The sequence below is a fragment of the Bos indicus genome, chromosome 5 (genome assembly GCF_029378745.1).
Source record: "Bos indicus isolate NIAB-ARS_2022 breed Sahiwal x Tharparkar chromosome 5, NIAB-ARS_B.indTharparkar_mat_pri_1.0, whole genome shotgun sequence".
NCBI classification, from domain to species: Eukaryota; Metazoa; Chordata; class Mammalia; order Artiodactyla; family Bovidae; genus Bos; species Bos indicus.
The window spans coordinates 71672076-71692053 of record NC_091764.1 but is presented as its reverse complement, the minus strand read 5'-3'; positions in this window follow the sequence as shown (position 1 = coordinate 71692053).

The window sequence follows — 19978 nt, the reverse complement described above, 5'->3', positions numbered from 1 at the left end:
ATTTACTTTCATTTCCATTCTTCTGCCTCGGGGGAGTACATTTGGTAAACCTGAGTGAAGAGGCAGAAACTGCTCAGCTTGATAGCACATCAACATTCAACTGTGAAATAGGGTCAAAGTCAGCGGGAAGAGTTGTTTTAACAGAGATTCCATTCTGCAGAAAATGGAAGACTTACTGTCTTTTCCAAAGATGGCCTGAGTCTTAAGGACTTGTGATTTCTTAAATTGGAACTAGGGTACTATATGGAGGACTGAGGATTAGTGAGGAAGTAGATGGAGACAAATAAGAAAAGGAGGAAATTCCTAGATGCTCACCCATGGTGCATTTAGCATGGATGATAAAAGGCATTGCCCATTTACTGAGAACTTCAAATATGGCAGGCACTCCTTGAAACACTTTACTGTATAATGGATATCTCTCTCTTAATGAACCCTATGCTGCTGCTGATGCTAAGTCACTTCAGTCGTGTCTGACTCTGTGCGACCCCATAGACGGCAGCCAACCAGGTTCCCCCGTCCCTGGGATTCTCCAGGCAAGAACACTGGAGTGGGTTGCCATTTCCTTCTCCAGTGCATGAAAATGAAAAGTGAAAGTGAAGTCACTCAGTTGTGTCAGACTCTTAGTGACCCCATGGACTGCAGCCTACCAGTCCTCGGTCCATGGGATTTTCCAGGCAAGAGGACTGGAGTGGGGTGCCATTGCCTTCTCCGAATGAACCCTATGAGATATCCCCATTTTTAGATGAGAAAATGACGCATGGTAAATTAATTGATGTGCCCATATTCAAACAGTTGCTAAATCCCAAATCTTAAATCCCCTAGCAGTTGGGGATTCAGAGCCTGGCAGTCTGGTTCAGGAGACTGTACCCTTTAACTATATTAAGATTCACTCCCTGAAAAAATAAACAATTAAGCTCAGATCTCTGAATTTGTGTGTTACTGTGATTGGCTGAGAGGAAGACATCTTTCTGCTATCAACTGTACCTATACACAGCCTACCAGCAACACGGGCTTCCCCGGCTACTTAACAAAGTCGTCCTGCTTTCTATGACATGGGTACTTTCTGAATGGAGTCACATTCAGCCTGAGACAGATTTCTCACTGGCACAGATGAGACAAAAACACAAACATTTGGACAGTGTTTTAAAACTTATAAATAGAAATATTTTAATTTGATCCACACAGCAAATATGTGAAGTGTTATAAGCAATCTCTTTTAAAGAGGAGACATTTAACACACACAGCTAATGAGCAACGGAGTAGAGACAGCAAGCTCAGTCATTGGGTTTAATGTCCCATGCTTTTCCCCGTTACAACCATGCTGCCTTCACCACACATGGATGTCTACACCACTCCAACCTCTAGAATCCCCACTAGACTATTAAACATTAGATACTGTCTATGTATCACCAATCTTAGATTAGAGAGGAGCTAAGTATGATGCATGAAAAGTTCCCTTGGTATCTCTAATTTTCTTGAAGAGATCTCTAGTCTTTCCCATTCTGTTGTTTTCCTCTATTTCTTTGCATTGATCGCTGAGGAAGGTTTTCTTATCTCTTCTTGCTATTCTTTGGAACTCTGCATTCAGATGCTTATATCTTTCCTTTTCTCCTTTGCTTTTCACTTCTCTTCTTTTCACAGCTATTTGTAAGGCCTCCGCAGACAGCCATTTTGCTTTCTTGAATTTCTTTTCCATGGGGATGGTCTTGATCCCTGTCTCCTGTACAATGTCATGAACCTCAGTCCATAGTTCATCAGGCACTCTATCTATCAGATCTAGGTCCTTAAATCTTTTTCTCACTTCCACTGTATAATCATAAGGGATTTGATTTAGGTCATACCTGAATGGTCTAGTGGTTTTCCCTACTTTCTTCAATTTAAGTCTGAATTTGGCAATAAGGAGTTCATGATCTGAGCCACAGTCAGCTCCTGGTCTTGTCTTTGTTGACTGTATAGAGCTTCTCCATCTTTGGCTGCAAGGAATATAATCAATCTGATTTCGGTGTTGACCATCTGGTGATGTCCATGTGTAGAGCCTTCTCTTGTGTTGTTGGAAAAGGGTGTTTGCTATGACCAGTGCATTTTCTTGGCAAAACTCTATTAGTCTTTGCCCTGCTTCATTCCGTATTTCAAGGCCAAATTTGCCTGTTACTCCAGGTGTTTCTTGACTTCCTACTTTTGCATTCCAGTCCCCTATAATTGCCAACATCTGCTGGATCATGGAAAAAGCAAGAGAGTTTCAGAAAAACATCTATTTCTGCTTTATTGACTATGCCAAAGCCTTTGACAGTGTGGATCACAATAAACTGTGGAAAATTCTGAAAGAGATGGGAATACCAGACCACCTGACCTGCCTCTTGAGAAATTTGTATGCAGGTCAGGAAGCAACAGTTAGAACTGGACACGGAACAACAGACTGGTTCCAAATAGGAAAAGGAGTACGTCAAAGCTGTATATTGTCACCCTGTTTATTTAACTTATATGCAGAGTACATCATGAGAAACGCTGGACTGGAAGAAACACAAGCTGGAATCAAGATTGCCGGGAGAAATCTCAATAACCTCAGATATGCAGATGACACCACCCTTATGGCAGAAAGTGAAGAGGAACTAAAAAGCCTCTTGATGAAAGTGAAAGAGGAGAGCAAAAAAGTTGGCTTAAAGCTCAACATTCAGAAAATGAAGATCATGGCATCTGGTCCCATCACTTCATGGCAAATCGATGGGGAAACAGTAGAAACAGTGTCAGACTTTATATTTTTGGGCTCCCAAATCACTGCAGATGGTGACTGCAGCCATGAAATTAAAAGACGCCTACTCCTTGGAAGGAAAGTTATGACCAACCTAGATAGCATATTCAAAAGCAGAGACATTACTTTGCCAACAAAGGTCCATCTAGTCAAGGCTATGGTTTTTCCAGTGGTCATGTATGGATGTGAGAGTTGGACTGTGAAGAAGGCTGAGCGCCAAAGAATTGATGCTTTTGAACTGTGGTGTTGGAGAAGCCTCTTGAGAGTCCCTTGGACTGCAAGGAGATCCAACCAGTCCATTCGGAAGGAGATCAGCCCTGGGATTTCTTTGGAAGAAATGATGCTAAAGCTGAAACTCCAGTACTTTGGCCACCTCATGCGAAGAGTTGACTCATTGGAAAAGATTCTGATGCTGGGAGGGATTGGGGGCAGGAGGAGAAGGGGATGACAGAGGATGAGATGGCTGGATGGCATCACTGACTCGATGGATGTGAGTCTGAGTGAACTCCAGGAGTTGGTGATGGACAGGGAGGTCTGGCGTGCTTCGATTCATGGGATCGCAAAGAGTCAGACACGACTGAGCGACTGAACTGAACTGAACTGAACTGAAGTATGATGCACAGCCACTTCCCTGGTGCTCAGAGGTTAAAGCGTCTGCCTGCAATGCGGGAGACCCAGGTTTGATCCCTGGGTCAGGAAGATCCCCTGGAGAAGGAAATGGCAACCCACTCCAGTATTCTTGCCTGGAGAGTCCCATGGAGGGAGGAACCTAGTAGGCTACAGTCCATGGGGTTGCAAAGAGTCGGACACAACTGAGCTATTTCACTTCACTTCAAGTATGATGCAACTAAGCTTAGGTCTTAATTTCCAGGGCTCAAGTGTAAAGTTGGTAAAAGATGTTTATCTGGGTTTATTTATTCAAAGAATATTTGATGACAGCATACAGTGTGTTAGACCTGTGCTGTCCCATGCAGTAGCCACCAGTCACATGTGGGTTTTTCTTTCAAGGTTAATTTATTTAAGTTGAAGGATAATTGCTTTACAATACTGTGTTGGTTTCTGCCACGCATCAACATGAATCAGCCATAGGTATACACATGTCCCCTCCTCACTTGAAAGTCTCTTCCGTCTCCCACCCCATCCCACCCCCACATGTGGTTTTTGAGCAGTGGATTTAGAACTAGTGTCACTGAGGAACTGAGTTTTTTATATTACTTTTTATTGCTTTATATTTAAAGTTAAAAATGGAAACCATGTAAAATATTTTTAATTAATTAATTAATTTTAATTGGAGGCTAGTTACTTTACAATATTGTGGTGGTTTTTGCCATACATTGACATGAATCAGCCATGAGTGTACATGTGTACATCCTGAACCCCTTCCCACCTCCCTCCCCATCCCATCCCTCAGGGTTCTCCCAGTGCACTGGCTTTGAGCACCCTGTTTCATGCATTGAACTTGGACTGGTGATCTGTTTCACATATGATAATATACGTGTTTCAAAGCTATTCTTGCAAACCATCCCACCCTCTCCTCCCACAGAGTCCAAAAGTCTGTTCTTTATATCTGTGTCTCTTTTGCTGTCTCACATATAGGGTCATTTTGGAGACGGCAATGGCAACCCACTCCAGTTCTCTTGCCTGGAAAATCCCATGGACGGAGGAGCCTGGTAGGCTGCAGTCCATGGGGTCGCTACGAGTCAGACACGACTGAGCGACTTCACTTTGATTTTTCACTTTCATGCCCTGGTGAAGGAAATGGCAGCCCATTCCAGCGTTCTTGCCTGGAGAATCCCAGGGTTGGGGGAGCCTGGGGTCGCACAGAGTCAGACATGACTGAAGTGACTTAGCAGCAGCAGCAGCAGCAGCATATAGGGTCATTTAACAGAGCTTTACTGTTTTGGTAGAAGTACATTTCACCTTAGCTTTTGTGTTGTATAAGACAGCACGACTGTATAGTAATGCACACATGTGCATGCTGTTGTTTCCGCTAATACACATAAACACATAACTGATCTAGTTGGAATTGATGGATTGATTCAGTTGAATGATTTTTTTCTATACATGACACATTGTACTGGGTTTTCTTGGAATACTGTATTCTGACAGCTCCAGTTACTGCATCAACTATGTAAATCTTCATTGATAATTAAATTGAAATACTTGCTAATATTTTAATTAGAATATAGTGAAAATTTTAGTATAAAAATAAGTATGAACAAATTTTTAAAAATGTAAAACAAAAGCACACTACTGATGCAGAATTGAGTGGTGAAGGCAAAGCTACTACTGTGATCAGAATAGAAAAGAAAAGAAGAGACTGGAAGAAAAATATTTTAAACTTTACAATGAATGGCAATTGCAGTTTCCTGTAGAATAAGACAAAGAAGATTGCTGTCTCATAAAAAAAGATAATAGACAAATATTAGAGACATTTATAGCAAATATGATGAATTTGATAAAAAGTTCCTTCTCACTAGTCAAAAAATAATTTACTAAATTGGTCAATAAATTTTAAAGATTTTTAAGAGACTCTGAGCTTGTAATTTTGGCCAGCTATGAAATGGCCCAGATTCTTACACATATATACATATACAGAACCATTTTTTGATAAATAATAAAATGAATTACTATTTCACTTATGAAAATTATTTTTAAATTATTAAGAAAATTATGAGGAAAGTACTAAAAGTGATATTTTACAAAAGTAGAAGATTTTCAACTAAGGCAGTAAGCAGTTGCTCATAGATTATAAGACCTTTTTAACATCAAAGATAAATTAACACAAAATTTTAAAAATTGTTTTGTGCCCTTCCCAGATCCGAGCAGCTCAGCCACTATGGAGAACAGTGTGGAGATTCCTTAAAAAACTGGAAATAGAACTGCCTTATGATCCAGCAATCCCACTGCTGGGCATACACACTGAGGAAACCAGAAGGGAAAGAGACACGTGTACCCCAATGTTCATCGCAGCACTGTTTATAATAGCCAGGACATGGAAGCAACCTAGATGCCCATCAGCAGATGAATGGATAAGAAAGCTGTAGTACATATACACAATGGAGTATTACTCAGCCATTAAAAAGAATACATTTGAATCAGTTCTAATGAGATGGATGAAACTGGAACCTATTATACAGAGTGAAGTAAGCCAGAAAGAAAAACACCAATACAGTATACTAACGCATATATATGGAATTTAGAAAGATGGTAACGATAACCCTGTATGCCAGACAGCGAAAGAGACACAGATGTATAGATCAGTCTTATGGACTCTGTGGGAGAGGGAGAGGGTGGGGAGAATTGGGAGAATGGCATTGAAACATGTATAATATCATGTATGAAACGAGTTGCCAGTCCAGGTTCGATGCACGATACTGGATGCTTGGGGCTGGTGCACTGGGACGATCCAGAGGGAGGGTATGGGGAGGGAGGAGGGAGGAGGGTTCGGGATGGGGAACACAGGTATACCCGTGGTGGATTCGTTTCGATATTTGGCAAAACTAATACAATATTGTAAAGTTTAAAAATAAAATAAAAAAAATTGTGAGGATTGTTTTCAGCTTCTAATGAGTTAGGAAATCTAAGAGATGCTCCTCAATTAATATTTGGTTACATGTTTCTCAAATTTCAAAAATATTGTCAACCCCTGGCCTAAAGTATACTACTTGTGGCATAGATCATTTTTAATCTTTTGCACTTATATAAAAGAGGAATTTCCTTACATGTGGGAAAAAAACAAGTTTAAGTCATAACACATGATGCTCTAGCCATGTTAAATTTTTTAAACTGATTTAAAAAAATTTTTAAACAACAGGCATCTATTGTTTCATTTCACTGTATGATATATATTGAAAATATTTGGACTAAGTATCCAAAGCATTCTTTATGAAAGGTGTCATGTTTGCAGTTGTTAAAATTCTTTAGTATGTACACATAAACCCTGTGAATCGTTGTCAGTTTACAGATCTATTAAACAAAACCAAAGGCAATGAAGTCAATGATCTTTGGGGTGTTTTTTTTTTTTTTTTTTTTTACCAGTACTTATCAGTTGTTTTGTAAAAATTTACTGTATTGCTAACTCCAAGATTTTCTTGAAACAAAATTCCCTAAGTCAAAGATGAAACATGTCACTGTAATTTACCTTTCTAGCCATCGGAGAAGGCAATGGCAAGCCACTCCAGTACTCTTGCCTAGAAGATCCCACGTAAGGAGCCTGGTAGGCTGCAGTCCATGGGGTCACTACTAGTCAGACACGACTGAACGACTTCACTTTCACTTTTTACTTTCACGCACTGGAGAAGGAAATAGCAACACACTCCAATGTTCTTGCCTGGAAAATCCCAGGGATGGCAGAGCCTGGTAGGCTGCCATCTATGGGGTCACACAGAGTCGGACATGACTGAAGCGACTTAGCAGCAGCAGCAGCAGCAACAGCAGCCATATGAATGAGCCACTACATAGGAAGGAGCCAGACTTGAGGCTTCATGGAAAGGAAACTTACTTGTGACCCAACAAAACTGGTATGAGAATTTGCTGAAATTAAAAAATTCCATTACACAGGTTGATAATAATGCTTACTTTTCTAGTGAGAATCAATATGCAGAACAGTTACTGAAATTGAAAGAAGTAGGTACTCTGGCTGCAAAACTGACAAGAAAAATTTGAAAAACTTTTTTCAGAGTAAATTTAGAGCTGCTTTTCAATTTATCCAACACCATTTTGCACCCAATGCTAATCCTGAGTTCATGCATGCATGCTAAGTTGTGTGCAACTCTTTGGGACTCTTTGGGACCCCACCAAGCTCCTCTGTTCATGGGATTCTCCAGGCAAGAATACTAGAGTGGGTAGCCATTCCTCCTCCAGGGGTTCTCGCCGACCCAGGGATCAAACCTATGTCTCCTGAGTCTCCTGAATTGGCAGGTGAGTTCTTTACCACTGGGCCACCTGGGAAGCCCAATACTGAGTTCACACAAGAGTCAATGAATCTATATGGATAGACTTAGTTTTGCAATGGATATGCTTTAGCTTCAAGGCCAAATTAATTGTTCTCAACATGATGGACCAGTTTTGTCTCTATGGATTTAAATAGTAAAGGAAAATGATATTTTTGGTATTTAATTCCAATTTTAGAAAACTTTTACATATGTTTAGAAGAGTATGAGCATATGACTATCCTTTTTTTGAGAAGAAATTTTGTAAACTCTAAATGTAAATCAAGCACTTCTGATGAAGCTTTGGTTGCTGAATTGAGAAACCAAAGTTTCTGAGATGTGCTGTAAGTATAAAATACCTATCAAATTTTGAAAACTTGGTGTGATAAAAAGAATGTAAACTAATATCACTGATTATTTTCCACACCAATTAAGTGCTGAAATGATGATGTATATATTGGTTTAAGTAAAACACATAAAGAAAATGAATTTCCTTTTTTCATATTCTTTAAATAGGCTACTAGAAATTTTAAAATTACACATGTAGTTTGCATTATATTTCTACTACACAATGCTGAGTTGGGCAAAGAGGATAGAGAGGTGAATAAAACCTAATTCCTCCCTCAGGAAGAAAACTAAGCACAAACATCCCACTGTAACACAGTGTGGAAGTCAAGTGGTAGAATACAAAAGATGTGGAAAAAAGAGAGCACCTAACTCAGACTGGAGAAAACAAGGAAGACTTCTTGGAGGAGGTGATAATAGAATATGGCCTTAAAAGAGGAGTAGGGATTAATAAATGAGAAAAAATAAAAATGGCTTTCCAATGCAGTATTATTATCAGCAAATGTCTGAAGAGGTAAAATTGAATCCTCATATAGGGAATGAAAGCAGATCTGGTTTACCAGGGTATAAAGTGTGAGGAGAGTGTGGTCAGAGATCAGCTGGAGAGATAGTTGGATCACATAGGCCTAGTAGACTATGCTACCACTGGGACTTATTTTGAAGGTGATGGTAAATAGATTAAGTTGGACACTCAGGCAATAAACTCTAGTTCCAAGAAGTTTTTCTTTCCTAATCCGTTTCAATGGGGGAATGGGATCACTGATTATTTTCACTATTTATTATTTATTCTGGTGGATTATTTATTCTGTTGGATAAATAAAATTAGTTACAGGTACCTTTCTTGAGAGATGAAGAGATGTTGTATGGCAGCTGGCTTCATGTCACTAGTTTTAAGTCTTCCCCACATAGTATGTTTCAAACACAGATGATTTCTAAGCCTGAAGTCTTAAATTTCAGCATTTATTGATTGCACTGATTATTGTCTTATATAATATTATATATTCATTTGTGGCGCAGATTTTCCCACTGGAATATAGTTTTCATGAAGCAGAGATTCTGCCTTGTTCACGACGGTATCCCTAGCACTTATAATAAAGCCCTAACATAAAAGTACATGCTCAGTTCAGTTCAGTTCAGTCGCTCAGTCATGTCCGACTCTGCGACCCCCTGAAATGCAGCATGCCAGGCCTCCCTGTCCATCACCAACTCCCAGAGTTCACTCAGACCCACATCCATCGAGTCAGTGATGCCATCCAGTCATCTCATCCTCTGTCGTCCCCTTCTCCTCCTGCCCCCAATCCCTCCCAGCATCAGAATCTTTTCCAATGAGTCAACTCTCCGCATGAGGTGGCCAAAGTACTGGAGTTTCAGCTTTAGCATCATTTCTTCCAAGGAAATCCCAGGGCTGATCTCCTTCAGAATGGACTGGTTGGATCTCCTTGCAGGCCAAGGGACCCTCAAGAGTCTTCTCCAACACCACAGTTCAAAAGCATCAATTCTTCCGCACTCAGCTTTCTTCACAGTCCAACTCTCACATCCATACATGACCACAGGAAAAACCATAGCCTTGACTAGATGGACCTTTGTTGGCAAAGTAATGTCTCTGCTTTTGAATGTGCTATCTAGGTTGGTCATAACTTTCCTTCCAAGGAATAAGTGTCTTTTAATTTCATGGTTGCAGTCACCATCAGCAGTGATTATGGAGCCCCAAAAAATAAAGTCTGACACTGTTTCCACTCTTTTCCCATCTATGTCCCATGAAGTGATGGGACCTGATGCCATGATCTTCATTTTCTGAATGTTGAGCTTTAAGCCAACTTTTTTGCTCTCCTCTTTCACTTTCATCAAGAGGCTTTTTAGTTCCTCTTCACTTTCTGCCATAAGGGTGGTGTCATCTGCATATCTGAGGTTATTGAGATTTCTCCCGGCAATCTTGATTCCAGCTTGTGCTTCTTCCAGCCCAGCGTTTCTCATGATGTACTCTGCATATAAGTTAAATAAACAGGGTGACAATATACAGCTTTGACGTACTCCTTTTCCTATTTGGAACCAGTCTGTTGTTCCATGTCCAGTTCTAACTGTTGCTTCCTGACCTGTATATAGATTTCTCAAGAGGCAGGTCAGGTGGTCTGGTATTCCCATCTCTTTCAGAATTTTCCACAGTTTCTTGTGATCCACACAGTCAAAGGCTTTGGTATAGTCAATAAAGCAGAAATAGATGTTTTTCTGGAACTCTCTTGCTTTTTCGATGATCCAGCGGATGTTGGCAATTTGATCTCTGGTTCCTCTACCTTTTCTAAAACCAGCTTGAACATCTGGAAGTTCACGGTTCACGTATTGCTGAAGCCTGGCTTGGAGAATTTGGAGCATTACTTTACTAGCGTGTGAGATGAGTGCAACTGTGTGGTAGTTTGAGCATTCTTTGGCATTGCCTTTCTTTGGGATTGGAATGAAAACTGACCTTTTCCAGTCCTGTGGCCACTGCCGAGTTTTCCAAATTTGCTGGCATACTGAGTGCAGCACTTTCACAGCATCATCTTTCAGGATTTGAAATAGCTCAACTGGAATTCCATCACCTCCACTAGCTTTGTTCGTAGTGATGCTTTCTAAGGCCCACTGACTTCATATTCCAGGATGTCTGGCTCTAGGTGAATGATCATACCATCATGATTATCTTGGTCGTGAAGATCTTTTTTGTACAGTTCTTCTGTGTATTCTTGCCACCTCTTCTTAATATCTTCTGCTTCTGTTAGGTCCATACCATTTCTGTCCTTTATCAAGTCCATCTTTGCATGAAATATTCCTTTGGTATCTCTGATTTTCTTGAAGAGATCTCTAGTCTTTCCCATTCTGTTGTTTTCCTCTATTTCTTTGCATTGATCGCTGAGGAAGGTTTTCTTATCTCTCCTTGCTATTCTTTGGAACTCTGCATTCAGATGCTTATATCTTTCCTTTTCTCCTTTGTTTTTCGCTTCTCTTCTTTTCACAGCTATTTGTAAGGCCTCCGCAGACAGCCATTTTGCTTTCTTAAATTTCTTTTCCATGGGGATGGTCTTGATCCCTGTCTCCTGTACAATGTCATGAACCTCTGTCCATAGTTCATCAGGCACTCTATCTATCAGATCTAGTCCCTTAAATCTATTTCTCACTTCCACTCTATAATCATAAGGGATTTGATTTAGGTCATACCTGAATGGTCTAGTGGTTTTCCCTACTTTCTTCAATTTAAGTCTGAATTTGGCAATAAGGAGTTCATGATCTGAGCCACAGTCAGCTCCTGGTCTTGTCTTTGTTGACTGTATAGAGCTTCTCCATCTTTGGCTGCAAAGAACATAATCAATTTGATTTCGGTGTTGACCATCTGGTGATGTCCATGTGTAGAGTCTTTTCTTGTGTTGTTGGAAGAGGGTGTTATGACCAGTGCATTTTCTTGGCAAAACTCTATTAGTCTTTGCCCTGCTTCATTCCGTATTTCAAGGCCAAATTTGCCTGTTACTCCAGGTGTTTCTTGACTTCCTACTTTTTCCTGCCAGTCCCCTATCATGAAAAGGACATCTTTTTTGGGTGTTAGTTCTAAAAAGTCTTGTAGGTCTTTATATAACCATTCAACTTCAGCTTCTTCAGCATTACTGGTTGGGGCATAGACTTGGATTACTGTGATATTGAATGGTTTGCCTTGGAAACGAACAGAGATCATTCTGTCGTTTTTGAGATTGCAGCCAAGTACTGCATTTCGGACTCTTTTGTTGACCATGATGGCTACTCCATTTCTTCTAAGGGATTCCTGCCCACAGTAGTAGATATAATGGTCAGTGGATACTTTTTAATAACACATTAGATAAGATGGTGACACCTATTGGTAACATGGAGTATTGCTACCTAGCTCTACTGCAGTCTATAGATACCTGGCTAAGTCACCAATGGAAGACAAATTCCACCAACATGGCATAATTATCTCTGAATCACACTGAGTTAACTGGTTCAAAAAAGTTAAAGCAAGTGGAAAGTCAAGGGAGGAAAATGCATATATATTAAAATAATTAGGCAGCCTAATGTAGTGGAAAAATAAAAGAATTCATAATCTCTCAAGCTAGGCTTCAACAGTATGTGAACTGAGGACTTTCGGATTTACAAGCTGGGTTTAGAAAAGGCAGAGGAATCAGAGATCAAATTGCCAACATCCATTAGATCATAGAAAAAGCAAGAGAATTCCAGAAAAAAACATCGTATTCTGCTTCATTGACTATGCTAAAGCCTATGATTGTGTGGATCGCAACAAACTATGGAAAAAATCTTCAAAAGATGGAATACAAGACCATCTTATCTGCCTCCTAAGAAACCTGTATGCAGGTCAAAAAGCAACAGTTACAACCAGGCATGGAACAACAATTTCAAAATTGGGAAAGGAGCACATCAAGGCTGTATATTGTCACCCTGCTTATTTAACTTACATGCAGAGTGTATCATGTGAAATGCCTGGTTGGATGAAGCACAAGCTGGAATCAAGATTGCTGGGAGAAATATCAACAACCTCAAGTATGCAGATGACAGCGCCCTTATGGCAGAAAGTGAAGAGGAACTAAAGAGCCTCTTGATGAAGGTGAAAGAGGAGAGTGAAAAAGCTGACTTAAAACTCAACATTCAAAAAACTAAGATCATGGCATCCAGTCTCATCACTTCATTGCAAATAGATGGGGAAACAATGGAAACAGTGAGAGACTTTATTTTCTTGGGCTCTAAAATCACTGTGGATGGTGACTGCAGTCATGAAATTAAAAGATACTTGAAAGTAGGAGAAGAAGGGGACAACAGAGGATGAGATGGTTGGACAGGATCACTGACTCAAAGGACATGAGCTTGAGCAAACACCAGGAAATGGTAAAGAATGGGGAATCTTAGTGTGCTGCAGTCCATGGAGTCGCAAAGAGTCGGACATGGCTGAGCCACTCAATAACAGCAACTTAGACCAAAATAGAATTCAATTCTCCACTCAGGTTTTTACTTGCTCTGTGACTCTGTGCAAAGTAACTCACATCTCTGAACCTCAATTTCTTCATCCTTAAAATGGGGCAATAAAATAATTGGAAATAACAGAATTAGAATTTGTGCTATATAGGATTAGTTTCAACGTAAGGTTAGAAGAAGTTAAGAAATGGGGTTTTCTAGTCTGTTTCCAACGTTTCCTCCTCATTTTGATCAAGGAGGAGCCTTACAATTATTCTCAAGTGTGTGTGTTTTCAGAGAAGGTAGTTTCTTTGCTCATTGAATTATAATCCATTTTCTGGCCTCATATGTCGAGCAAATAAGGTAACACATGGATTGCCTAGACTGCTCAGATCAGAAACCTCTCTCCAGAGGTTTTCCAGGCATGAGGAAATCAATATCCATTGTCAAGCAGCTTCAAAGCTGATTACCTTGAAATGAATGGTCACGCCTCCTTTTTAGGTCTCCATCCTCCCCTTGTTCAAAGGACTGACTGCAATACATTAGGTCCCTAATTAAGAAGGATGATGCTCAGCAAATGACTCCTTTGAGCAGAATACTAAACCACTGGAAAAGTCTTGGAGCAGATCTTCTAGCATTCACAAAGAGGGAGCAAATGTGAATAGAGTTGATGCTGCCTTAATTGGCAGTGGTGTAGGGATTATATTTCACCACTCTGCTGGGAGTAATAAAGGCTGACATTATAATCACTGTGGCAGTAAAGAAATGGAAACTTAGAATCTGAGCTGCTCTGCTATTCAGCTAGAGCCAGTAAAAAGGAAATGGATACTGCTTCAGCTGTTTGAAAATACAGACCCTTCACCTAATAATAAAAATACCATTGGCAGGATGAAATCAGACTCTATATCAAATAAAAATAATATTTCTGGAGAGAAGCCAACTTTAATTCAAATTCATTATCATTTATTACCCACTGAACCTAAAGCATATTGCTCAGCCTTTCTGATATCCGGTTTCAACATTTATCAAATGGGATTATAAAAAACATGTTAAATAAATAATTTATTGTAACTGGCAAAGCCTCTGGCACAGAGAAAGCTTGCAAACAATGTCATTTCCTCTCTTCTCTTTCCCCACTATCTGAAATGTCTTTACATTTTTCAGAGGTTACCAACCTGAAATCTGTATGGACATGAGGGTCTTTACCGATAAGCATGTCTATGGTTTTCTGCAGATTCCCAAAGGGGTTTTTAAATCTCAAAACAAGGCTACTGCTGCAAAATCTTGTAAAAACCACTGATCTGTATCTTTCTTTTATGGTCTGGTTCCTGCCTCCCTCTATACTTTCATTAACTTCCAGATTCCTTCTCATTCATTGCACTGCAGCTAATCTAATCCTCTCTGTTCCCAAACACACCACAGCTTCTTCCTGCCTCTGAGGCTTTTTGCTTGTCATTCTCTCTGCTCTCTAGCTCTTCACATGATAAACTTAGATCAAATGTCACTTCTTGATATGGTCTTTCACTGATGTCCCAATCTAAAGAGCCTTCTCTGGTCACTTTCTATCATATATGCAATTAGTCTACTCAGGCTGAATTACAGATTTCTGCATAGATGGGGTGGCTTAAACAACAGACATGGACTTCTCAGTTTTGGATGTTGAGAAGTCCAAGATCACGGTGCCAGCTAATTCAGTTTCTGGTGAGAAATCTTGGTTTGCTGATGACTACCTTTGAAAATCCCATGGAAGGAGGAGCCTGGTAGGCTACAGTCCATGGGGTTGCAAAGAGTCTGACACGACTGAGCAACTTCATTTCACTTCACTTCACTTCACTTACTTGGTAGAGGAATAGTGATCTCTTGTTCTTCCTGCTCTTATAAAACCACTAATCCCATCATGAAGCCCCCACCCTCATGACCTCATCATTATCTCTCAAAGGCTAATCTCCAAATACTATCACATTTTGGGTTAGGCATTCAATAGATGAATTAAAGGGGAACACAGTCCAGACCATAGTAGTACCACACATTTTACTTACCTCAGAGCATTTATCCTTATCTGGCTTACTGATTTATTTCTTTATTTATTTTATTAATATCCAGGGTCTCCTCAGTTCAGTTCAGTCGCTCAGTCCTATTGGACTCTTTGCGCCCCCACGGACTGAAGCACGCCAGGCCTCCCTGTCCATCTCAAACTCCTGGAGTCTACCCAAACTCATGTCCATCGAGTCGGTGATGCCATCCAACAATCTCATCCTCTGTTGTCCCCTTCTCCCCCTGCCTTCACTCTTTCCCAGCATCAGGGTCCTTTCAAATGAGTTGGTTCTTTGCAACAGGTGGCCAAAGTATTGGAGTTTCAGCTTCAGCATCAGTCCCTCCAATGAATATTCAGGATTGATTTCCTTTAGGATTGACTGGTTGAATCTCCTTGCAGTTCAAGGGACTTCTCAAGAGTCTTTTCCAACACCACAGTTCAAAAGCATCAATTCTTTGGCACTCAGCTTTTTTAATAGTCCAACTCTCATATCCATACATGACTAGTGGAAACACCATAGCTTTGACTAGATGGACCTTTGTTGGCAAAATAATGTCTGCTTTTTAATATGCTGTCTAAGTTGGTCATAGCTTTTCTTCCAAGGAGCAAACATCTTTTAATTTCATGGCTGCAGTCACCATCTGCAGTGCTTTAGGAGTCCAGGAAAATAAAGTCTCTCACTGTTTCTATTATTTTGCTTCTATTTGCCATGACGTGATGGGACCAGATGCCACAATCTTAGTTTTCAGAATGTTGAGTTTAAAGCCAACTTTTTCACTCTCCTCTTTCACTTTCATCAAGAGGCTCTTTAGTTCTTCTTTGCTTTCTGCCATAAGGGTGGTGTCATCTGCATATCTAAGGTTACTAGACCAGGGTCTCCTAGGGCATGGAAGAATATACCCCACATAAGCACAGAGACTTAGGCTTATTCACTACTAATTCAAAACAATTAGAACAATAATTGGCACACAACAGGTATGCCAATTACTACTTATTCATCCACTACCAAGAGTGGATGAATGGTTGGATGGATGATGGATGGATAATGTCTATGTTTACCTTTGTGAGGGACGGAAGAAAGAGATTTTCCCCTAATTTTACATATGGGGAAACTGAAACTTGGACAAGTTCCTGCTACCTGCTACCTCGCTTCAGTTGTTGTGCCTTGAAAAAGGTTTATGCACAGTAATCAAGAGCAGTCTCTGCAGCTGACCACTTGAGTTCAAATCCTAGCTTTTCCACTTTCCGAACTATGTAACTTTGGGCAACTTACTTAACCTCTCTGTTTTCAGCTTCCACCTCTATAAAATGCTGACAATAACAGTATATTATGGTAGCTGTTGGTCAATATTCTGGTTCTCCTATTTTGGGTAGATAATAAGATATCTCTTCCATGCCCACTAGAAACTAAGCAGAGCCATTAAATGGGAGCCCTGTGACTATGTCACTTTCATGTGGAAGCACTGAAGAGACCATGTGTGATTTGTCTCTTCCTTTTCCCTGACATGAAATCTAAAACATTTCAGATGGAGGCTTCTCGAACAGCTTGGATCCTGGGGTAAAGACAGTGTGGAACGGGGTACCCAGAGACCTACCATGAACACACAGCACGAGTGAGAAGCAAACCACTGAGACTTGGTAGCGATTTGTTATTATAGTATGACCTTGCTTAGCCTGACTAATACACCAAATCCTTGAACCTTTGTGATGACTAAGTCAGTTAAAGTATCACATAAACAACAGGGTCTGGCACGCAGCAGGCACGATATAAATGGCAGCAATTATCATTACCCAGTTAATGTCAAAGCTGGGACAAGAATCCAGGTTTTCTGGCTATCATTATGATGTAATTTCCACCGTATTTTGTTATTTCAAAATCTGCAAAAGAACACCTGAGAGAAAGAGGGGAGAGGATAAGCAGAAGCCTCACCCTCACAAGCCTGCTGCCTCTAGCTCTATGAAACCCAGCACTGGGAGGGATGACAGCTCCTGAAACAAGTTCCTGAACACATGCAAGAACAGTGTCACTTTGGCCAATGATTTCATTGTCTGGGGAGAAAGACTGTGATCCACTTTCATAGGTTTCTTCTTCAGCAGAGCATCCTTGCTTTGCTTTTCTTCCTTCTTTCCTTGGGGTCTGGAGTAAAACTGTGCCTTGAAGGGAAATTTCCAAGCAGCCCTAAATTGCTGGGCTCTTCTCAACAGAATGGACCAACAGTTCAAGTTTTAAAGGGAAGAGAAGGCCATATTTTTGCTAGTTCATTTTGTGAGGAAACTGGGTTTGTTAACTCTACTGATATCTCTGGAAAGCATGGCAAAGCTTGAAAGGAAATTACAGTGTATGATCCAGTCTAGTCCGTATGATGTCTAATAGAACAATGAGATAGTAATAAGCATAAAAATAATAAAGATAGTGGGTAAGAGCAATAGCTAGCTGCTATGGAGTGCTTTTAATAAATATGCCCTACTCTGAGTGATGTGCATATCTTAGCCCTCACATTTAATCCTTACTGCACAACCAAGGGGAGAAGGCAATGGCACCCCACTCCAGTACTTTTGCCTAGAAAATCCCATGGACGGAGGAAGGCTGCAGTTCATGGGGTCGCTAGAGTCGGACATGACTGAGCGACTTCACTTTCACTTTTCATTTTCATGCATTGGAGAAGGAAATGGCAACCCACTCCAGTGTTCTTGCCTGGAGAATCCCAGGGACGGGAAGCCTGGTGGGCTGTTGTCTATGGGATCACACAGAGTCAGACACGACTGAAGTGACTTAGCAGCAGCAGCACAACCAAGGAGGTAACAATATTACCATCCTCACTGTATAGCTGTTGTTGTTGCTTATTATTCAGTTGTTCAGTCGTGTCCAACTCTTTGTGACCCCATGGACTGCAGCACGCCAGGCTTCCCTGCCCTTCACTATCTCCCGCAGTTTGCTCAAACTCATGTCCATTGAGTCTATGATGCCATCCAACCATCTCATCCTCTGTCATCCACTTTTTCTCCTGCCCTCAGTCCTTCCCAGCATCAGGGTCTTTTCCAATGAGTCAGCTCTTCGAATCAGGTGGTGAAAGTACTGGAGCTTCAGCATCAGTCCTTCCAATGAACATTCAGGATTGGTTTCCTTTAGGATTGACTGGTTTGATCTCCTTGTTGTTCAAGGGACTCTCTAGAGTCTTCTCCAGCCCCACAGTTCAAAAGCAGCATTGTCGAGATGAGAAACTACAGCACAAAGAAGGCAAGGAACTTGCCACTGACCACCAGGTAGAACTAGGATTCAAATCCAAGAAGCCTGGCTTCAAATCTCTGTGCTGTAGTGTCTCCCATCTGTTTTGTGCCATCCAGTGTCACATTTCCAAGCCTTGGCACATGCTATTTCCTCTGAAGTTTCACTTTTTAAAATTACTTATTTATGTATTTGGCTGCACCAGTTCTGTTGTAAGCATGTGGGATCTAGTTCCCTGACCAGGGATTGAACCCAGAGCCCCCTGCATTGGGAGCATAGAGTCTTAACCACTGGATCACCAGGGAAGTCCCCTGAATTTTAAAAACTTAGATCCAGTGTCATATCTTGTGGAGATCTCCCTGACCACTCCTCTTTTACTCCTCTTTGTCTTCTTCTTTCTCTTATGTAACCCTCTCTGCCTTTATTACAATGAATTTCATACTAAGCCATGAGAACCTCAGGGGAATAATCTTAGCATCTTTGGTGTCTCACACAGTCCCTGGCACAAATAAAAGCTAATTCAATGTTATTGAGTTGATATCTAAGGATTTGAAAACCTTGAGTAGATAGAAAGCAGCAGAACATAGAAACAGACAGCCTGGGCTCTGAAGTCAGACTGCTTGGCTTAAAATACCAGCCACCAATTTTTATAACTAACAGGTATGACCATGGCATGTTGATTTATTTTTCTGTGCCTCAGTTTGTTAATCTATACAGTGGGGAGACAGCACATATCTCAATGAGTCATTGCAAGGATTAAATGAAATGATGTAGCAAAGAACGTAGCCAGGGTCCTGACACATAGTAAATAATAAATGTTAGCTCCTCCTGCCTGACCATCCTGGTACATTTCACACTGAAGACGAATTGTAGCTATGCCTATCACTGACTAATGAGAAAAGAGCTTATAAGACCTTGGCCTAATAATGACAACATGGCAGACTGAGAGGTATAAACCAATTTACCTGTAAAGCTGCTGTACTTAAGTAATTTAGTCCATGCCCAACGGCAATCAACACATGCTTAACATTTTTTTTCCATTCAGATGGATGGAGGTTGAGCAGTCAATAGGGGAAAAAGAAATAGCCCTGAGAAAATTGATTACACCATTACCAGTTATTTTCTGGGAACATAATAATGCAGCTTTCATTATTTCTTTTATATGCCAGTCTCCTACTGCAAATTGAAAATAGTACATACACTTCAGGTATCTCTGAAAAGAAGCCTAGTTTTGAAAAGAACTGAAAACAAAACAGTGGTGTATAAGCACATCCATCCAGATTGGACATGAATTACAGTTTATTATACTCAGACTGCAAGTGGGATTTCAAGTGAAGGATATTCAGTATTCAAGTTTAGACTACTGGCACAATAAACAAAATGGATTATTGAAATTATTTTAATCATTGGATCAGAGGTGAGGGCAGTAAACCAAAAGGCATAACATATTCTAATCTCTGCGTTAATATTAATGATAAAATATACATAGCACATATTTAGGATCTACATGCTAACTGTGCTAATCGGAAATGGAAAGGGAAAAATCCCTTATCTTCCTATGTCCTCAAGGAAAAAGATTAAAATTCTGTAAATTTATCTTGCTGTATGTGAGGCTGTTACATTCCAATACTGAAAGAAAATTTTTAACCCAAAATTCTCTTTGAGCCACCACTGTCTCACCTACAGAAAATACTACTTCCATATCCTGCCTGCCTTCTACATCACCAATTGTGGAAAATCAAAAG